General features: G+C 38.8%; 1 long non-coding RNA gene across 1 annotated transcript in view; it reads left to right on the top strand.

Annotated features, from left to right (window-relative positions):
* LOC131348623 (uncharacterized) overlaps nt 1-17,558 on the top strand; it is a 43,171-nt gene extending 25,613 nt beyond the window's left edge. Inside the window, exon 3 of the long non-coding RNA XR_009203963.1 lies at nt 17,302-17,558. This is a non-coding gene — a long non-coding RNA (uncharacterized LOC131348623). The remainder of the gene's footprint in view (nt 1-17,301) is intronic.
* The last annotated feature ends 4,044 nt before the right edge of the window (nt 17,559-21,602 follow it).

Below are 21,602 nucleotides of genomic sequence, written 5' to 3'. Positions count from 1 at the left end.
TTTCCGGGATCAATTATTAATTTTGATCAAACAGAAGACACTGGATATGACATATATATGTATACACACACACACACACATACACACACACACACTGTACAACACAGAGGTAGAGCAGTGATCAGGTTTGTGACTGGTGGTTCAAGTGATCTTATGAGAACATCATGGATTCTGGATATAAGTTCCAGTATGTCCAGTATATTCAACCTGCCATGAGTTTAAGACTACAAGACAATGAGCTTTCTACAAGACAATGAGCCAAATACGTTTCCAAATCAGCACACAACATCAGTGCAAACTCATTCTCTGGATCTGAATTGAGGAGAATGTCCTGCATGGATAAGTAACCGAGATCCCTCTATAAGTGTCCACAATCTTGTTAGATATTACAGGTAGATGCTTGGTAATATTATTCTGTCCAGGGCAAGCATCACAAAATAATAACTGTAGTGTTTTTCATACTTTTCAAACAAGTTTTAGTACTTAGTAGTTTAGTTTGAGAAAACTATATAATGTCATTGTATGTTTGAGCTCAAAATATCCCTTGCTGCATGTGTAATATTTTATATATTAACCGTTTAATTTCACAAAATATGCAGATTTTTTTTTTTTCCAAATACTTTCCAACATACTACAACATAGTAAGGTCTTCTTTGTGTTTATTATGAGTGTCACCTAGCCTGAGTAAAACAGCTTATAAAGGTGGAATCGGACAGTAAGTAAACTTCACAGCTTGGTTGCAAATCGTTGTTATTAAGAAGTTTCATAATGGGGAAAGACAACAATCAGAATCTGTGCTTTAACAGCCGAGGATGCTGCAGTGGCATTAAAAGGCAGCACAGGATCAGGTAGAGGAGGTTAAAACCTGATGCACTCGCTTGAATAAACAACGGGCTATTAAGTGAAAATGACCTCACATTCATACTGCACTGTCTTTACTTTTATTTCCCCACCTATTTATTTCAGTTCAGCAGCATTTGGTATGCAATCTTACATTTTTCTTCTAATCATTTCCACTCTGTTAATGTGAGCATAAACTATGAAGTAGTATGTTTCAGACTTTAAGCATCATTAAGCTTTTTTTTTTTTTTTTTTAATTTTGCTTCCACAGGCAGATATGGTGTTTTTTCCTCTTTGCTATCATTTGCATTAGCATAGCACTTTTCTATCTGAATTTCTTGTACTTCTTTTAAGCTTAGGAGTAAAGACAGTCTACTGATTCCTTTGGGGATTGTAAGACTATTGGCAAGACTTCAGGGACCACAAGAAAAAAGATAAGATACCAACTTCAGATCAGACGTCTGATGTGTGTGAAGAAACGTGCAAATTTGAGCATGTGCACATGTATGGAAACTGTGTGCACTCACGTGTGTGTGTGTGTGTGTGTGTGTGTGTGTGTGGTGTATCAGATAGCATGTGAAACACCAGAATTTGTGTGAGGAAGCTGAGAGTTGAGTCTGGGCACACATTCTGTTATGACTGCACAGCTGTTTCTAAAACTCAACAGCAGACAGGAAGGCCTGGAGCTTCTTTTTTTTTTGGATGGTTGGTGTTTGGGGGAATGGAGGGGAGGGAGGGATAGTGTAGATAAGCAGAAATCTTTTTGTCTTGGAGTGGAGATGAGCAGAGAGGAAAAGACTGAAGTACATGCCAAACATGGGTTTATGTCGAACATGGATGTAGTTGTTGAGAAAACTATCATCATGGACCATGTTGTTTGTTATGATGTACATGTGCTGTATATACTCAGCTAAAATAAGGAATTTATTGATTATAGTCACTAGCTGGTGTAAGGTAATAGGTAGCTAAGTAACATTCAGCCATACATATCAGATGCTACAATGATAGTAAATAAGTGTTATAGAGAACTTCTGTTATATGTTGCAGTAATCTAATTCCACAATCTTTACTTCTGTAAAACATTTTTTGAGCATGTTTCCTCAGCTAACAAGACATCATCATAGTAAATAATGACCATCGGGTAAACTAGTGAGGACTGTTTCTGGACACTCTAGCTTTTGGGGCCCTTATTCAAATGTTCTAGAAAGGAGCCTTATTTCTTGTGACTCAGAATAAGTCATGCATGCTGCAGTGATCATGAGAACCGGTGGAGGTGCAAGCAAACAATCAAGCATGTGAGGAATTGCAAGGAAACCCACCCTGAAGTCACCGTGGCTGTGGCTCATCTGAATTCAATTATGTCAGTTACTAAGATGGATGGTGTTACGCTAAGTTGACACCATCTTGCTTGTGATCTCAGAATTCCATTTGCATGTTATGACATGTTGATGACAGGTTCATGTTTTCCCCTTTCACTTAGCATATTCCTCATTTTATGGGTTTAGTTGCGTAATTTACCTGTGTGAATAATTGCAAAATTATAGCTTACACTTGTTGCCAAAATTCATAATAAATGCAAAAAACAGGACATATACATGTGTGTCTGTGTGAAAGAGGGAGTTTGGTCCACTATTTATCAAGAAGTTTTAGTTAATGAGTTATATTATAAACATATAATATTAAATATATATTGTCATATATAAGGCCGTAGAAAATATAATAGCAATGGAAGACTGGTAAGATTTAGAAATAACTATTTTTGCTCTATTTTTGACACACCAAACTTTCTAATGATAATTTATATTTAATATATTTTGTTTTCATAGAAATTACCCCTCATCCTGGCAAACTAGACTTAATTACCCTGCAGGTGTACTGGAACATGCCTGACTCTTCTATTTTGTAACACAATAACATTTGCTTGTTCATTACTAATTTTCAGCTCAGAATAATAATCAGATTTCCTGATGTTTCATGATAGAATGTGTCTGAATCATAGCGGACCTTTGCACTTTGAGCAGTCTACACACTGAAATGAATTCCAACAAAAGAATCTGATCAGAGAAAACATTTCATTTAGTATAACTTTAACTCAAAACACCATACCATGTTCATTAGAAGCATTATATTATGATAAGGTAAGGAAACGCTAATTTGCTGTAAAAAATATATTATTTTTTATACGTTTTCAGTAGTACAAGATGCCTTAGCCTCACTATTTGTTCAGCAGATATTACTTACACCATAGATAACCTTTAATCAGAACTTCGGGTCTATATATTGCACTTTCAAAGGCAAATACTTAGGAGAAAAAATAGATTTAATTAAGGGCTCGAATGTGTGTGGTGAATGAAGGCCATCTGTAGGTCTGTGTGCCATGGTGTGTGTTAGCAGACAGACAGAGAAAAAAGAAAGAGAGAGAGACAGAGAGAGTTTGGAGTCCCTAGTGGCTTTTCTGATTGACTGAGTTCTGGAGTGACCAGTAGAAGTGTCCATCCTTTAGGGGGAGGCAGTCAAAGGCTCAGGTGGGACGTTGCTCCTGCAAAAAGCCAATTTAGCCAAGCTGGGGCTTCAGTGAAAGACAATAGCCAAGGCCTATTCAATTTAGGTTGCCAGATTTGCCCTGGAGTAGCCCACTAAGGGACAGCTGAGAGAGGACTGGACCCAAGAGAGAGGGTGGGGTCTCTGCTTGAGTGACAGGTGGAGGGTGAGGAGGTTGATGGGTATATAGCATGGAAAAAGAAATGGCCAGATAAGATATGTCTCCTGACACCTTGGGCTCAGGTGCTGGATGGCGGCCATGACAAACACACATACACAAAAACACACACACAGACATACACACTCACACACAGAAGTTCTATCTTAATAAAGGTATATTTTATACACACAAGTTTACTTTTCCCAGTAAGTAAGTACCTTTTTCCACTACATCAAGTACCAGACATTCAGACTCCAGAAAACTGCTTTTTACCTTTTGGCCACTAGACTAAGTTTTCTACTCAATATTGGTAGCCAGTGGATTGTTATTTTTTTTAGTGACAGTAACATTGACAACATGTCTATGTTGCCTCAATACACAGTGCTTTGATAGTTACAAAGAAAATCCTAGGTGCATCTTTTCAGACAATAACAGACAGCACTCAGGAGCAGTCTGTGAATCGTATTCTCTGTCTGTGAATTGTACTGCAGACTGCGGATTGTGTTTGTCAGTTTGCAAACCAATCAGTTGCCTCTCTTCTGCACTTTTTCTACTTAAGCTGAACAACCTCATAGTGTATTTGCCTATCACTGGGCACGAGACCTGATTCAGCGAGCCTGAAATGTGCACCAGACCAACCTACTATCTCTCTTTGTGATACAGTTGGTAAAAGCTGATCATTCTGCCAACATATAAAATGGTGTGAGGTGCAACATTCCCAGTTTCACTACTGGAGTTGCAAATAGTAATATCCCAACGAAGATAAATCTGCATGTGTGGACAATCACAATTTTATGACTGCATCCATAATTGAGACAAGTCTATCTTCTGTCAGGAAACATACACACCAATGGAAACTCTTTAAAACACTCTTTTCATGATTGTCCCAGCACTTCCACATGTGATATCAGGACATTTGCTTGCTCAGCCTCTGCTGCTGGACCTGTCTGCCTAATAGCCAATCCTGCAGACCCTAGCAGTGAGTTTTAAGGTAACACACACATTTTGTGAATATCCTGAGTGCCAAAGCCAGCTCAGAGGACAACTCTACATTGGTATGTCACTTGTATTCCACAGAAAAAAAGTATGTGGAAATATATCTTTCAGATCTATTCTCATAACCAATTGGGTTTCATATTAATAAGATATTTGGGCTTCTTAGTTTGGAGAATGATTGCAGATTGAACCTCAGTTTTTGGGGCTCAGAAGTATATTGAAAAGAGAATAGCTATGTACATATCTCGATGATCTGTTTTTGCAGTTCTGCACTTCAGTCACTGTAGCCAGCTGGTGTGACTCCGGCACTTTTTGTGTTTGGTACAGCTCTTAGAGTCTTTATCTACTTTATATTTGATGCCAAAATGTTCTCTGTCCTGTGTAACTCTATTCATTTACTGCTGTAGATTCTCAACCACAGCAGGAATAGTATGTTGCTTATATGTGGTATGTTCATAAATGACTCAGTCTTTTTGAAAGAGTCACTAAGGTCAATAAGTCCACTTCCATGCACTGAATTCGATGAGAACTATTTGGGTTCAGTACAAACTTGATATTTCCAGAATGTCAGTGTGTGCAGTAACAGTGTTGAGCTGCATAATCAGGCTGCATATTTGGGCAAAAGCACATAGCTGAACGAATCTTTTAAATGAAGGAGCTTTATTCAGTAAACAGATTCAAAAATTCCTATGTAAATGTTGACAGACACAAAGGTAGAAGCGTGCTTCAAAATACACAGTTCATGTTTTGGACATAAAGCATCAATGATCTGGTGCCTCTTTGTGTTGCACACTGGATGATTATGACACTATGGTTCAGCTCCTTTATATTCAGTTACATGCCACATGGATTTACGTGCAGGGTTTCACCAGCCTGTACCACTAGTGAAACCCTAGGTGTCTACACCAGAGGCATTAATCTCATTCTTAGTTCTGCCATTTCAGCAGGTATGCCTGCCCTTTTCTCAGGTTGCAACATCACAGTTTTTTATGTTTCTAAATAAAATATGAAGCTCAGGGGACAAAGCAAAACCATGTTAATTATCATGAACATGTTTAAAATGACTGTGTAGTGCTGTATAATGTACTTCATTCATTTAGCTTCACTAACTGCTTAATTCTGTTCAGGATCATGTTTCATTTTTGAAGAAAATATCATGAGCAGGTACAAACAAAAATAACTGTAGGAGCAGGTGCGACTGGTCAAACATCTGCAGCAGCAGGTGGGATGGGTCAGACTTCCTTCTGCGCATCTGAATCATCCAAATGCTCTGGGGTTGTGGGATATCAGCTCTCTCTGTCAATGTGGAGTCATTATTGAAGTTTAGAGGATAAGAAGCAGCTACTCAATACTTCAGGCTCTGTCTCTGAATGCGAGGGTTGCTGCACTGAGCTCCTCTGAATTCTGCACTTCAATGCGCTGTTGCATTTCTGCTAACAGTTGTGCATTCATTTCATGCCTGCTGCCAAGTCATCTTTGTTCCAGCGTTATTAATGTTCTCACACTTCCTGTTCCAGCGGGCTGAGCAGTGGAGTCTTCTGCCCATTTCTTTTCCTGCTGCAACAACGCAGCAAAGGAGAGCTTACATTTTTCTTCCTAAGGGGCTCTGCAGCCATGTCGGCTGTTCATTTCACTGCCTTGCTGAGGACCAGGCAGCATCCAAGGAAGGATAACAAATAGTCAGCAGCATTGATGTTAGACTGCAGTCAGGACAAGGTTCTGTATGAGCTTTTTAAAAATGCTCTGGTCCCAAACAGTTTGGGCATTGATCATTAGATATCATCAAGGCCTGATTTAAATAAAAACAGGTATAAAAGGTATGGAAAGGTAAGATATATATACTGTATATATATAGGAAAATTCACATTTACAACAATATACATAATTATAATAAAATGAACAAGAAGCAAAGCACTCTATATTTAGAATCTTCCACACTATCCTCTATAAACAGCAACTCTTGACAGAGTAGGGCTTTTCCTTAGTCTACACTCCAGGGTCACGATCACGATCACAAGAAATTAGCTTGGAAGGAAAAGAAGTAAACAGGAATACTCCACTAACTCCAGAGGAAACCTCACTGGCAAATCTGATTTCTTGGTGCATGAACAAACAAAAATACTGGTCATACTGGATGCAACTTCACTTTAGTTTCTAGTTTGTTAATAATGATGACTTTATTTCTATCAATAATGGGTTCAAGTAAAATAAAATAGTGAATTTTTAATCTGGATGTAATCATTCTTTTATAAACCTTCATCACATAGCCATTGTGAATTTTCACTCAGAAATAACTAGCTTACGTAAACTTATGTACGTTTCCTGGTTGTGGAGTATCAAACAATCTTATGATATCCCTCATGAAGCTAGCAGAAACTCAAGTGGATTTCCATTTCAACATATTTACAAAGAAAAGGGGGGGGGATCAGTGCAGCTACACTGATGTGTGTCTGAGTACATGTGTATGTTACAGGGTAAGATGACATGTCATGAATAAAAATATGATGTACATATATATATATATATATATATATATATGTGTGTGTGTGTGTGTGTGTGTGTGTGTGTGTGTGACCAGTATATCAGCTGGGCTAGGTGCATGTTTGCCAAGAACGCTGCCAAGATACTCAATCTCAAGAAGCTCAAGATGTCTGTGTGTGAATGTGACAGTGAAGCCTGGGCCTAGTCTGTGAGTGCTTCAGGGGGTGAAAGGGCTAAAAGTTTCTGCTCAGACACCAAAAGTCTTCCATTAGGTTTCATTTACAGTTGCAGGCAACATATGTGGCAGACCCGCGGTCTGTACGAGGGACAGATGAGAAAGTGTCCATGTCTTGTGTCTGGCTCGAGAGGAAGGCACGTAGTTTATACAGACTCTAACTTGGGAAAGTTGTAGGGTCAGCACAGGAAAGCTACATGGAAAACAAAGAGATACAGTGTGTGTATGAGAGAGGGATAGAACATGTTTCATTATCTTGTACTTCATCTTCATCTCCCACTTCCGTGTGGCATTTTTGCAACCTGATGTTATTTCTTTCAGGTCACTTATTGTGAATCATGAATATACAGAATATGGCCAAGAACAGCAGCAAACAGATATACATGATTGCATAAATGATATGATTGCATCGTTTTGCTATGATGGCTTTGGACTAGTATTGCCATGAACAGTTTTGCACTCATGTCTCTATCAGTAAACTGTGAACAAAATAGACTTCAGGTTAAAACTAAAATGAATTTCCTGGTTACTCAGTTGAACGTTTTGGCCATATAGTACACAGATACAGAAGGGAAATTGTTTATAATCAAACTCTCTGGTGTCACTGAGATAAGGATGAGTTCCCTTTTGAGTCTGGTTCCTCTCAAGGTTTCTTACTCATATCGTCTCGGGGAGTTTTTCCTTGCCGCTGTCACCTCTAGCTTGCTCATTACGGATGAATTTATAAATTTGTGAATTTAGAATTTCTTGTGTGAGTGCTTACAATGCAAGCAAGACTTGCACAAGTCAGATAATGTATATAAAATATCTAAAGTAGATATAATCACATTTATTTCAGTATGGGGCATAAAAAACATTCATTTTTTAACACATTGACACAGTACATCAGTTTCAGAATTTCACATTTTCAAAGTAAAGAATCTGATGCCAAAATAAAAATCTGTTCCTGACACCAACCCACAACACATAGCATCTAATCTTCATCAGTTAAAAATATAAACTATGTGTTGTGATCAGATGTGATAAAAACTGAAATTTCGGGCCATGAACACTTCTACAAGCGTTTTTGACTTTGCTAGACCATACAGGAAAATGTTCAGTGCTGTTGTTCTCTGAAGAAGAAACATAACCCACTACTGATCAAGGCTGTGCTGATAATTGCTTAGGGTTTTGTAGAAATGTATAGACAACAGGAAAACTTCTTATGTATGAGATCTCCCTAAAGCTTAAGCTCAGAATGCCACTCCTTGGAGGTATTGTTCATTTTATATAGGATTTTTGCTCATTTTTTTGTTGTTGTTGTTTTTGAAGGAGCATGCATGTGAATGTTTGTATGTGTTTACAAGCCAGAGCATGGGAGCATGAGGATGAATGATGGCAGTATGCGAGGAGTTTAATATGGACTCGCAAAAGCTGTTTGACATCTCTGCCCGTGTGTGTGTGTGTGTGTGTGTACGTGTCACATGACTGGCCTGCTCATTCAGACCTAAAATAGATGGGTTCAGTCTTCTGGCTATTTTTAACCAAGTTTAAATGTTGATGTGAGCTTTGCAATCCCAGGGACAGAGTTCTGAAATCTGCTCTTCTGCTCCAACAATCTATTTCCTTCTCTCTGTCTGATTGATTAACATTAGCAGGAAAACTGTAACATTTGCCCAAATCTGAAACATTTGTCTAACATCGGTCAACACTGTAAGTCATTTTAAACGGCCAATAAAAGAACCCAAGAAAATATGACTGGGAGGATTTTATGGCATTGACCAGTTAAAGCGGGGGAATGATCAAAGACACAGAGAAAGAAACGGGGGAGTAAAACAAAAGGGAAAAAAGAGGGAGAAAAGCAGAAAGGAAAAAAATAGAGAAAATATTGGGCCCTGAAAAGTCCACCCACAGCTGCCTCTTTAAAAAACTTCATTCTGTTTCCTGGCCCTGTCTGTGCGTGTGCGTGTGTGTGTGTGTGTGTGTGTGTGTGTGTGTGTGTGTGTGTGTGTGAGTGCGGCTCTGTCGGCTTTGTCCCTCAAAGAGCTTTTTTTTCTTCCTTTTGCTTTTTTTCTTCTCTCTTTTTTTCCTGGTGAGAGAGGCTGGCGCCAGCAGTCTGGAACAGGCCTGACAGGATTTGAATTATAGAAGTCGAGCGGGAGGGGAAGGGAAGGAGGGTGTGAGGGAAGAGAGAGAGCGAGGGAGGGAGGGAGGGAGGTAGGGAGAAAGAAGGCGAGAAGGGGGAAGGAGAGATTCAGTTTGTGTGTGTGTGTGTGTGTGTGTGTGTGTGTGTGTGTGTGTGTGGGTGATTGAGTGGAGCGCAGAAAGGGTTGTTATTTCAAAGGCACCAGCCACACAGGCGAATCAGGCGGAGGAGTCAGGCATGTTTTAGGCCAGCTATCTCACACCACACTTACCAACCAAGATATAAAGAGCAACAGTGTAATTTCAATCATTGCTCAAGCTCACATTATAGAGCAGCTCTTAGTAATAATGCCACTGATTCCAATCAGAGCGGGTTTTGTCTTATTTCTGTCTGTGATTCGCACACTTTCAGTCATGCAGTTGTATTAACCCTGATCATGCTACTTGGTTTTAGTTTCACAGCCCAGTTTTTACAATAACATAATGATTAGTTCAGCAGTCCTTTGTGTTCTGTTATGGATTTCTACTGTACATGTGTGTTAGCATGTGTAACGTGTTACAACTGTGGGTATTAAACAGGCAAAATCTCAAAACTAAATGCATGCCGTATCCCGGCTGGGACGTGCTTGTGCCTTTATAGAGGCGCCCGGCACTGCTGTTCCCCCCATGCTGAAATTGTTTCAGGCTGCTGAAGGCATTCCAGACACTGAGCATCTGTCCTTCCACCCCCCCACCCCACTTATCACCCACAGTGCACTGGGGCCTCCGATACATATGAAGGGTAAACTCATATAACCAAAATCTCAGAATAACACAGATAGATAGATAGATAGATAGATAGATAGATAGATAGATAGATAGATAGATAGATAGATAGATAGATAGATAGATAGATAGATAGATAGATAGATAGATAGATCACATAATAAAGAAAAAACTTCTAGCTATAGATAGGCATCTATCTCTGTAGACTTCATTTTTTTTTGCACAAAATTGAAATCTATGGGAATCAAGCATAGCCATCAGAGACAGCAGCTCTAAAAACACAGCCGTGTGCATGTTTGTGTGGATATGAGTATGGAAGAAGGAGGGAGCATGAGGGAGAGGGAGGGAGAGAGAATGAGAACAGCCTGTGCCGAGGATGGAAAAGCACAGAGTGTTTCAGTGTGAAACGCCCTGGACCAGAAGTGATTCCAAATGTTGGACTCTGACCGAGCTTCAGTGGAGAGAGAGAAAGAGAGAGGGGGAGAGAGAAAGAGAGAGAGAGAGAGAGAGAGAGAGAGAGAGAGAGTAAACTGAAGAAGATTGCATCCAGAGAAGGATTTTGCTAGCAAGCAGTCTGAGAGGGTAATGGAGACTGCGAGTGAAGCATAAGACAAGTAGATTGAGAGGTCCATGCTGAAAACACTGAAAACAAGGAGAAAGCTTTCACAGCCAACCTGTGTTTGCTTTCTATTTGTCAAATCCAGGCTGGCTTCTCTCCGTGTGCTTATCTGGTCCCCTTTAGTCACGTCACTTTTTTATTTGTAATAAATAGCTGTAAATGTGGCTGGGATATCTGTGATTATACTGTTATTGCCTTGCATACATGAATTATTGACGATGCAAGTAGGATATCAAAACTAGAACACAGTGAGGGAAGGGGACAACAATACTGCATGGTCGTAATCTACGTGTATAAATTCTGAAGTACAGAAGGTGTCATGGGAATTTATAAAGATGGATACAGATACAAACACACTGAGGGTCACCCTGTTGTAGGTGCCCCTATTGTCTCCTATGCTTCAGTTCTATCTAATGAGAGCAAGCAGTCAACTGAGACAAATCCCGTTCAGCCCTGAGGTTAAGGTCAGGCTATTGCCATCATGTTTGTAAAACATAAGGAACAAGGCTACTATGAACCCTGGCATGTACATGTAAACACACAAAAACAGGTACTAGGTGTTATATTAGCTCGAACAGGAGGTCAGTTGAGAAGTCACAGTTCTTACAAAGGTCATGTGAAGCTTCACCTGGTGTAACGGGCATCAGGTATCTCCAGCAATTTAGCATACAGCACTGTAAAGAGCCATATCTGACTCTGACTGTACAAAACCATGGATAGAAGTAATGCTTAGAATACAGAAGCTGCACACTGTAGATGCAGTTGTAGGGGTCCAAGTACTGTTACCCTGAACAGCTGGGTAAAACAAAATAAAAGAATAATTATGGGAGGATAAACTGGTGTTTTTAAAAAATAATAACAATAATAATACTGAAAAATATTTAACATAGCAGAATAATTATTGCTCCAGAAAATATGTAAACCAAAGCTTATACTATTTGAATTTGTAACCTTAGTGGAACATGACTGATTGATTGATTGATTGATTGATTGATTGATTGATTGATTGATTGATCCATCCATGTCCAACATTGTGGTGGCTCTCCTCTAATGCTCACCCAGATTGCTGAATTTCTCCCCTATCACAGGGAAGTTCTACAAATATCCATTCTTTTGCCACCCACTGCTCATGACCAGAGGTGAGGATAGGGACATAGACTGACTGGTAAACAGGGAGTATTGTCAAAAAAACAGCTTTTGCTTTAGCACACAGACCGACATAGTGATTGAAACATTGCTGCTACCTAATCCATTTGTCAATCTCATAGCCTTGAACTATGAGGTGAAGATTTTCATTTCAGCTATTTCACAGAGTGAAACATTCATGTGAGTGTCATAGGTCCACTTCAGATGGTGCAAAGAGAACAACATCATCTGCATATAACAGGGATGTTATATCTAGTCCCCCCACTGGACACCTCTTCAATCTTGGCTGCTTGTAGATGTGTCCATGAATTCCATGAACAGAAACAGATACAATACACACAGTGTGAGATACACAATAACAGACCTAGTCCATATCCATATTACACATGGGGACCGAATTATATACTTATATCCAAAATAGACCCTTCACAAAGCAGTGCAAGAGGGAACAGCTGGTCTACGATTCCATGGATTGGGTGGAACCTGCATTGTTCCTCCTGACTATTAGTTTGGTTCAACTATTGGAAAGACCATATTCTACAGGAACCTGGCACTGATGTTTCCCAGGAGGCTGAGGATTGTAACAAATCCTCCGGTCCAGCCAACCACAACTTTTTCAAACTGCTGCTCATGCTGCATGACAGGCTCAGAGGGAATCACTAACTGCCCTGTTCAGCATACATGATCTCACAGATGCCCACAGCTGACTAGTGTCATTGTGTCAGGAGAGAGAAAGCAATGCCATCCCTTCCACCCATAGAGCACAGCCAATTTTGCTCTTTTAGCTACTGGCCACAGATGGCTGTTGCATTGTCAGGATTTTAACTCATTATATCAGGGTAAACAATTTTCTGTTGCACCACTTGGAAGCTCTTTAAATGTTCCTAACCACCATTATAACCTCGACCACAGAATTGTACTGAGATTTCTGCCACATATTCCTTAAAGACAGACATGTCCACTGGTCAAAGGAGTCCTTCAAAGAGCTTCTTCCACCCCTCTACCTTATCCTTAGAATACAGGTAACACAAGTATTCACTATTGTGTCCTAGGGCTACCACAATGAAAGACACCAGCAGACTTCCAACCAAGTTTCTTGCTGCTGCCTCTGAAATTGAAAATTTGATCATGGTAAATTCAGGCTACAACATTGCTCATCACAAAAAGAAATCACTTTAAATGTGGGAATTGAACTTGTCTCTCACTTTCTGCCAAGTGTTCCCAAGCAAACTGCTGTGTTGACCAAGTAAATCTGGCTAGTGCTCTTTGCAACAAATCTAACTGACTCCCAAATGGTGATCAGTTGACAACAGTACCCTTCTCTTTGCTTGAGTATAAAAAACATATGCATGTCCTCAGGTGTGATAAAATAATTACAATATTTGATCTTTGGCACAATGCATTGTTATACCAAGTATGACCTATACCACCAATGTGCAATTTTATATCCATGTAAAGTATTTGTCATTGACAATGGCTTGCAAATAAGATTTTGTTACTGAAGTTCAGATCTGGGAGGCCATTTCACTCAATCATAGCCCTCCAAGTTCCTTAATCATTCCAATTAACTTCATGAGAACAGAAATTTCATAGATGCAATCCATTTGTCCACCAAGAATACCTCAAACCAAAATAGCCCTCAGTCTGGGACTGGTGAGTATCCCAGCTCGCACCTGAGGCTTATGTCCTGTGGAGAATCCTAAGCCAAGCTGATTGAGATGTTTTCGAATAGGATCCATTCTGTGTGTGGAAATTATATTTGGCATTCCCAAAGCCTGTTTCCACTGTAAAGGTCATGTTGAAGGCCATCCTTTGCCACATTTCTGACTGAGCCTGACCAGGTTACCCCCAGGTCTGATTCCAAGAAAGGGTCCTGGTAATCCTGATACTGGCAGGGTCTACTTATTCTGGTTATACTTTGGGATTTTCTGATCACTTCCCTCTGCCCAGCTTTAGCCTTGTTCGTTGCCAAAGTTTACAAGCACCTTCACTACAACAAGGTCTCAATCCAAGAAATCCTTTCCCAGGATGTCCCAGGATGCCCTCATGTGTGTGTCACCTTCTGGCTTTCCCTTTAAGTCCCTTATAGGTATCAAGCATACATAATACTCTCTCTCTCTCTCTCTCTCTCTATGTCTGTCTCTCTTTCTCTCTTTCCCTCACACACAAGCTACTCCTGAGAAACCAGTGTTTCTCACTTTTTTTTTTCCAGACCTGCCTTAACCATTCTGTTGTCCTACTTCTTTCTGGAGTCTCATCACTTGGAGGCTGCCTACTACCACCAAAGACAAGCCCAAGATACATGGAATTGCTGTGGATAGAAAGACTTGCAGACCATAGAGGTGACTCTGAACTGCTTTTGCTGTCAGTTTTGCACTCGGGTATCATTGAAAATTTGATGGCATTGCCAAGAAGGAATTTATGTTGCTCAAAAGCTCATTATTTCAAAAACTCCTGGTTACACAATTGTACTTACTATATAGAGTATAGTTATAGAAAGGAAATTATTTATTCACACTATTCAGTGTCACCCAGTTGAGGATGGGATTCCCTTTTGAGTCTGGTTCCTCAAGGTTTCTTCATCATATCATCTCAGGGAGCTTTTCCTTGCCATCATCTCTCATTAAAGATAAACATAAATTTCTCAAGTTTATTCTGAATTTTTATATTCCTGTAAAGCTGCTTTGCAACAATATCCATTGTTAAAATACAAATAAAAATAAAATCGAATGAATAATTGAACTGTATGCTTTTATAAATTAATCAAAATATCGGAAGAACTGTACAATATATTCTGACAATATATTATTTGAAAAGATATTCAGTTAATTACAAAAAATCATTATATTTCACATTATTCTGCACAATAATTTAAAATTAGTGTGGAATTTCAAATCAGGTTGAACAATGCCATGACTAAAAGTGACTTCAGGTTTCACAATGATGGGTGGGGCTAAGCCTGGAAAGAGTGCTAAAAAGCTAACATACCTAATACAACTTTTTTTATGCCGCCAAAACATTGTTGGCCTAGTTTTTGAAATATTCATATAAGAATAACACAAAAATGCACTATGCAAACTATCCAGACCAGTGATCAGACCAGTAGTTGCTGCAGTTGGTGAAATACCAACACGTTTCACCTAAACTACATACAGATGGTTAGGCTTAGGATTTGGGGTGGAGTTTGTAGTTAGAGTGGAGTTACTTACTTACATCTTTATTTGTATTTAATCCAACTCAATTGTTCTTACTCTACAGAACAGCTGAAGATAAAGTCAGCTACCTTTGTTAGTGAAGAACATAAATGACAATTGTATGAAAAAGGGATATTATTTAATTCAGGTTCAGATTTATGTTTTAGTCTAATCTGTCTGTCAAGTTCAGCAAAAAGCCTTAGTTTCAAATGAAAAAAAGTCAAAAAATGTTATAAGCAGTTGTTACAGATGTTATTTATTAATAGGTCTATGCTATAATGAATATTTAAGGCCCGTTTCATTCAGGTGCAGCATGTTATGAATATACAATTACGTTTTGGGATATTAGGATTTGGTGGAAGCAGCACAGCTAACATCTAATGCATACATCCACAAAGACTTATTGTGAAGATGAAAACACAGGCATTTTTGGAGAGTCTAAATTGTGCCCATGCAATGAATTTCAGAATTCAGTAATCCATAATGGTGGAAGAAAATCATTAATTTTATGTTTATTTGACAGACAAAACATATGCATCCAACAGAATTGTAAAAGTTGATTCATGACATACATACTGTAACATCAATGTCCAGGAAAAATGTTAGGTTTCACTAAATCTACTAATCTTTTCTCTTGGCTTTATACTTGGCTTCATATCCAGAATAAGTTAAATCCAGATGAATATCAAAGTTGCAATTTCTTTATCTGGGATATCTGATAATAGAAGGCAAACTGGCTTGTTTTTAAGATAAGTTACTATGTGTATGTATTCAAGCTTCTGGGTGGAAAGCACATAACGCTAATTCAAGGGTGTCTGTTGTTGTTTCCACATTCATTTACTTCATGAAACCAGAAATTACTGAACAGATCTGTCAATCAGTTCTATACCTAGCTTCTGACTTTAATGCATAACTTTGTACTAAATAGCCTTACATATTTAGCTTTTCATAAAGCTTCATGCGAAGACCATTCTAATGCCTGTAATGCCACTGGGACTCTCATTGATCTCATTAAAGACTGGCAACTCCATTGACCTTTGGGCTTATGTCTTTAATTGCTGCTGGACCAGAAGGACAGGATTAAGAGAGCAGGTCAATCTAAGGTTGCTGGGACTGCACAGAGGAAAACTGTGAGAGGAGATGGAAATAGCCAAAGGGCGAGGGAAGGCATGGTGCTTTCCAATAGGTCATTCTACTGTGTACAAATCTGCCCACTCTTGTGGTATTCAGGCCTTCTGAATTTTCTAGTAACCTTTTTGTTCAACTGAGCTGAAAATGAGAATCAGGAAAAATTATGAAACAAATTATGGAGTTCATACTTACTTATTTATTTATTTATTTTAAATTAACTTCATTTTGGAAAGGTGTAACTCCTTAGTAGTGGAAATGCACAAAATGCTGGACCATGTGCAACCTGTATATGGTCCAAGGAAACATTTAGGCCAATGGGCTACTTGCAAGAAAATGTTTAAGCCAATGGGCTACTTGCACCCAGGGCTATGACATATTTTCATATTTCCATTTTTAAAATAAGCGCTAATCTCCTATCTCCGGTAGCATTGTTTATATCCGACAGTAGAGTGCGACAGCAATGTCTCACTGATGTTTGTTTTTTTCAGCCCTACAATAAAGTCATAGGGATGGGCTAGCTCATGCATGATAAAGCATACAGTCTGATGCCTTTCTTCACATTAGTAAAAGGAGATTTGCATGTGCTCTTACATATATGATGAACAACAATGAGGTTTTTTAAACATAACAATGCAAAATCCATTATAGTTAACATGCTAGAAGCAGAAGCAGCATTTGGTTAGAATGTAAACATGTTTATGCCTTTAGCCCACTGTTGCTACTCCACATTGTACCTAGTTTGCATAAAGTTGAGAAAATTTCATCTTAACTCCACCCCCATGCAATCACTCAGGTTTCTTGATGGTACACTGGTGGGATGCTTTATGTCTTTTGGTGCCCTCAGTCATGCATTACCTTCTGCTACTCTGTTTAAGTTATGCTAGACCTATTAACTGCAACTCTCTCTCTCTCTCTCTCTCTCTCTATCTATCTATCTATCTATCTATCTATCTATCTATCTATCTATCTATCTATCTATCTATCTATCTATCTATCTATCTATCTATCTATCTATCTCTCTCTCTGGCTTTATATGTACACCTGCTGCCTGATCTGATGCTACTGCCAGATATTGACTGCTGTGGATCCTCCTGCCCTCCAGACCTGCCTGATTCATCCTTAGGCTCTAACTCAGCTTGGAGCTGCTGCACTTGTGACTCACTTACTGCTATTGTGAACATCCCACATGGATATTCTAAAGATTTGCACTTCCCAGAAACAGATTATGTCCAAGTTTCAGCCTGGCTTCAGTGGATAATCTCACCTGAATACCGTAGACTTGTACATAAGAACTACTGCTATAATCATGAAGATTGTCTCTTATTCAAAATCTGCTCATATTAAACATTCTTCCCACACATTATTATCATAGTACTGTTCTGATTATTGAGGAGTAGCTCACTATCTGGTGTCTCACAGAGGAGGTTTCTAATTCTATCAGCTCAGGGAGATTTTCTTTGCCACTGTTGACTCCAGCTTACTAAAATAAAATTGATGGAAATGAAAAGCTCAAGAGTTTGCTACCTGTGATACCACGCTGATGTTACAGTATGGTGGAAGTTAGCAGTTACAGTTTTATTACATTGCAATTCTAGCTAAACCAATCTTTTCTTTAGTAGCACATATGTGCTCTCAGGACTTTAACCACTTGCAAGAATTTTATTTAAACACACTATCACTGCATTCTATAAAAAAATTGCGTTCAATTCAGAGACAAAAACTGATTTAACTATCATCATAGATATTTATTTGATTATATGTCAACTCTGGAAACTGGAATAGTATTTAAGCTGTATACTTCCATACAGGTTTATACTATTGTTGAAAATGCTTTCAGACATTTCAGTGAAATGGCAGGGTGATTCCCTCTGTCATCATCTGGCTGCACTATTCATGTTCAGAGGAAATTTAACGCTGTCTGAAACCCACATTCCAAAATTGACACCCGCTCATTTCAGTAATTGGCCAAATGGCAAAATGGGCAGGGAAAGATTTGAGTCTTTGAACCTGACAGTTTTGAAGTCTTCACTAAACACATCTCCTGTTGTCCAGTGGTATAACAAGACCAAATTTAGATGGAGTTCCAAAAGTGGCACAAAATTAGGTATAGGAACATCAGAAAACAATTCCATTCAATTTTCATGTTTGATTTGATTACATTATGTAATATTTTAAATGTATATGAAAAGTGTGTAAATCCCAAGGGAGTCTCACCTAATGTGTGTGTGTGTGTGTGTGTGTGTGTGTGTGTGTGTTACGTTAATGTGTATTGCATGCAGATTTTCACTCACAGTCCTTATCAAGTAATAAAACAGTTTGTGGAGCCTTGCAATAGTGATAAATGGCAAAACAAAGTCTGAAAACAAAATTAACTTCATTCTGTTAACATTTGATTATTTTAAATGTTTTAAGGCTGGACAGGATCCAAGCCTGCCAACTTTAGCTAAGGTTAACTACCCAGCAGAGTCTTTAATAGGTAGATGCCTTACCTGGTTAAATGGATACAAGCAGGGAGGGAAGTATGCTAGCTTTTGGACCCTGAAGCGTCAGAAGCAGCTTAGGATCTTGGGTGTTGTAAAAAAAGTAAATTGAAAATTTGTAGAAAAAAGAGAGGGTAAACCCCAAAAACAAAAAAAATAAATTTTTCAATACAAACACATTTTAACAAAATAATAATAAAAGTAATTTCTAGCCGAACTTCAATCCGAGTCTGTCTAGCTACTTGGCTAACCGAAGGCAGGCAATTCAATCAATTCCTTGTTATAATCCCTGGGTAAAGGTCGATGCAAAATGCAAGCTAGGATCAGAGAGTTTGTCCATCACACTATGCACTTTTTATTCACATTTGCTGTCACCAGAGTCAAAGGTTGCAGGGCAAAATTTAGACTTCTGTGAGATCGGCAAACTCGTGAAAGCTAAGATCTGATTTGCTGCAGTGCTCATATGCCACATGCCATCAAGGCCTAGCATTTTGAATGGTTCAGATTAAAAGAAGTGTGTTGTAGGTTTGTTTCAGACCCAGTTGATTTTTGAAGATCTTTACGTTCACAGCTAGTTGTTCACTATAGCACCGCTTCCCCCTCTAGTGGACAACACAGCAAGGCCTATATTGCTATATATATATATATATATATATATATATATATATATATATATATATATATATATATATATATCATGTTATCATGTTAACTAATAATGTTAGTTTTGTCTTTGTAAGATATTTTATAAAGAGGACCGTGCTTGAGATTGTCAACAACTCTGAGGTTGAGAAAAAAATCTGAAATCTCTTCAGATGAGAAAGGACAGTTTCCGTTTAGAATTTAAGACAGTCAGAATTTTTTTTGTACTAATTTAATACTAGTGTTATACTAAGGTCATATCAGTGATATAGATGTGTAACACTAGTGTTATAATCCTGTAATACTGCTGTTATAATGGTGTACTGCTTGTGTAATACTTGTATTGTTAATGAATATAACAATACTCAAAGTGTGTGAGAGAAAACATGGATCTATTTCAGTGTGTGTGTGTGTGTGTGTGTGTGTGTGCATGCACGTGCTCACATGAATGTGTCTGTGTATCCATTTCTGTGTGTGTGCTGTGCTGAGCATAGAGCAGAGGCTCTGGGAAAAGTGCGTGTGAGAGAGAGGGAGAGAGAGAGAGAGAGAGAGAGAGAATTCTTTCCCGCTGAAGTCACCCTGTCTGTGGTGATGGGAGAGCAATGCTGTCTACACACACACGCACGCACACACACAGCCGTCTCTGTGTGTCAGTGTCAGAGAGAGTGGGTGGGAGTACACCACCGCAGGGGTTTTAGAGTGGAAGAGGTTGAAGCAGGGAGGGGGAGAGACACACTAAAAGGAAAGAAAGAAATAGGAGAGAGAGGGAGGGAGAGAGAGAGAGAGAGAGAGAGAGAGGGAGAGAGAGAGAGAGGGGCTAAAATGGGTGCAGGTGAGAAATAGTCTGAGAGAAAATAGATAGACGTGGATGAGAGCGAGCGTCAGGCAGAGATAGAGGGGGAGAGAGAGAGAGAGAGAGAGAGAGAGAGAGAGAAAGCTGACCACAGCTTCATAAAAAGTAAACGAGGGAGAGTGGAAAGAGGGAGGCGGCAAAAGCGAGTGTAGGGAAAGGAAATGAGATTGAGAGGAAATGAGAAAAGAGGAATGGAAACAGGGGATATATAATGTCAGGGCTGGGTGTGTGGATGCTGGGGAGGTGTGTGTGCACTACTATAGTTTAATGGAGGGATTTGATGCTGGAAGGAAGGATAAGTTAAGGAACACTGGTAATAGAACAAGAGCAATCTTTGTCTATGCTCCTGATGCTAAATGCTAAAGCTAGAGGATACCATCCACAGATAACATATGCTGTATAATCTGTAAAGTCACTGAATAAAAAGCATTTGTCTGCCAAAATGTAGCTGCTGGCTTGGGGTAGGTCATGGTTAATGTGCAAAATGATCCCATTATTTCAAGTAATGTTTATAAATGTATGTTTGTATATACAGTATGTTCATTCTAAATTCTAATTTAAATTAGATAGTAATGTTGTATTAGGTTTTTCAGCAGAATTGTCAAAGTCAGAATCACTTTATTGGCCAGGGCCACTTGGAAGTACTATGAAAACCTCTTAGCATAATTTTGTACACAAATGGGTAACATAGTGCAGATTTAATTTCATTATTAAACAATAATGAGTTTGTACTTGATTTACACTTTATGTAACAAATATATATTTGGGCCCACATACAAAATTCAGTTCCTTATGAATTACTCAACTGCCCTCTGTGTCCTATCATTACCACATAATAAGAACAGTATTGTCCAACCAAAGAAGAGCCACCATTGTGGATGTTAGTAGTAGGTTATTCTGTTTTGAATTCATTTTCCAATTGAAACTTTTCAATTATAATACAAATGTATTTGTATTAGACTTTATAGATTTACCCAAAATGGATTCATGTGCTGATCATGATAGGCAGTTGGACGCAAGTAGGAAGTATGCTATGAGATTTAAGCAAGGTGTGAAAGGGGGCCCCACACATAATTAAGTACCACACCTGGGTCTAGCATTTAGATCCAGAATCTGGATTTGATACTGTATACAGAGTCTTAACCTCATTGTAAAGGCCAGTTTAACTAGCCTATGGGATCAGTCTTTGGTTTCTTTTATCATTTTAACTGGTTCCCAGTGAAGACACAGTATTAAGCTAGTTTGGATTCTAATACTAGAGAGAATGAAAGTGTACCTCTTTGTACCTCTTTGTCCAAAATGGTGTGAAACAAATGGTGTGACTTACACTGAAGTGTTTTTTCCATGTTCCTAATGCTTTCCAACCAATAGACAGTGATTAATAAACATGGTCCT

Source organism: Hemibagrus wyckioides, linkage group LG28 (assembly GCF_019097595.1).
Source record: "Hemibagrus wyckioides isolate EC202008001 linkage group LG28, SWU_Hwy_1.0, whole genome shotgun sequence".
In the NCBI taxonomy this organism is placed as follows: domain Eukaryota; kingdom Metazoa; phylum Chordata; class Actinopteri; order Siluriformes; family Bagridae; genus Hemibagrus; species Hemibagrus wyckioides.
The sequence above is the reverse complement of the archived record's forward strand: the minus strand, read 5'-3'. Positions and strand labels throughout refer to the sequence as shown.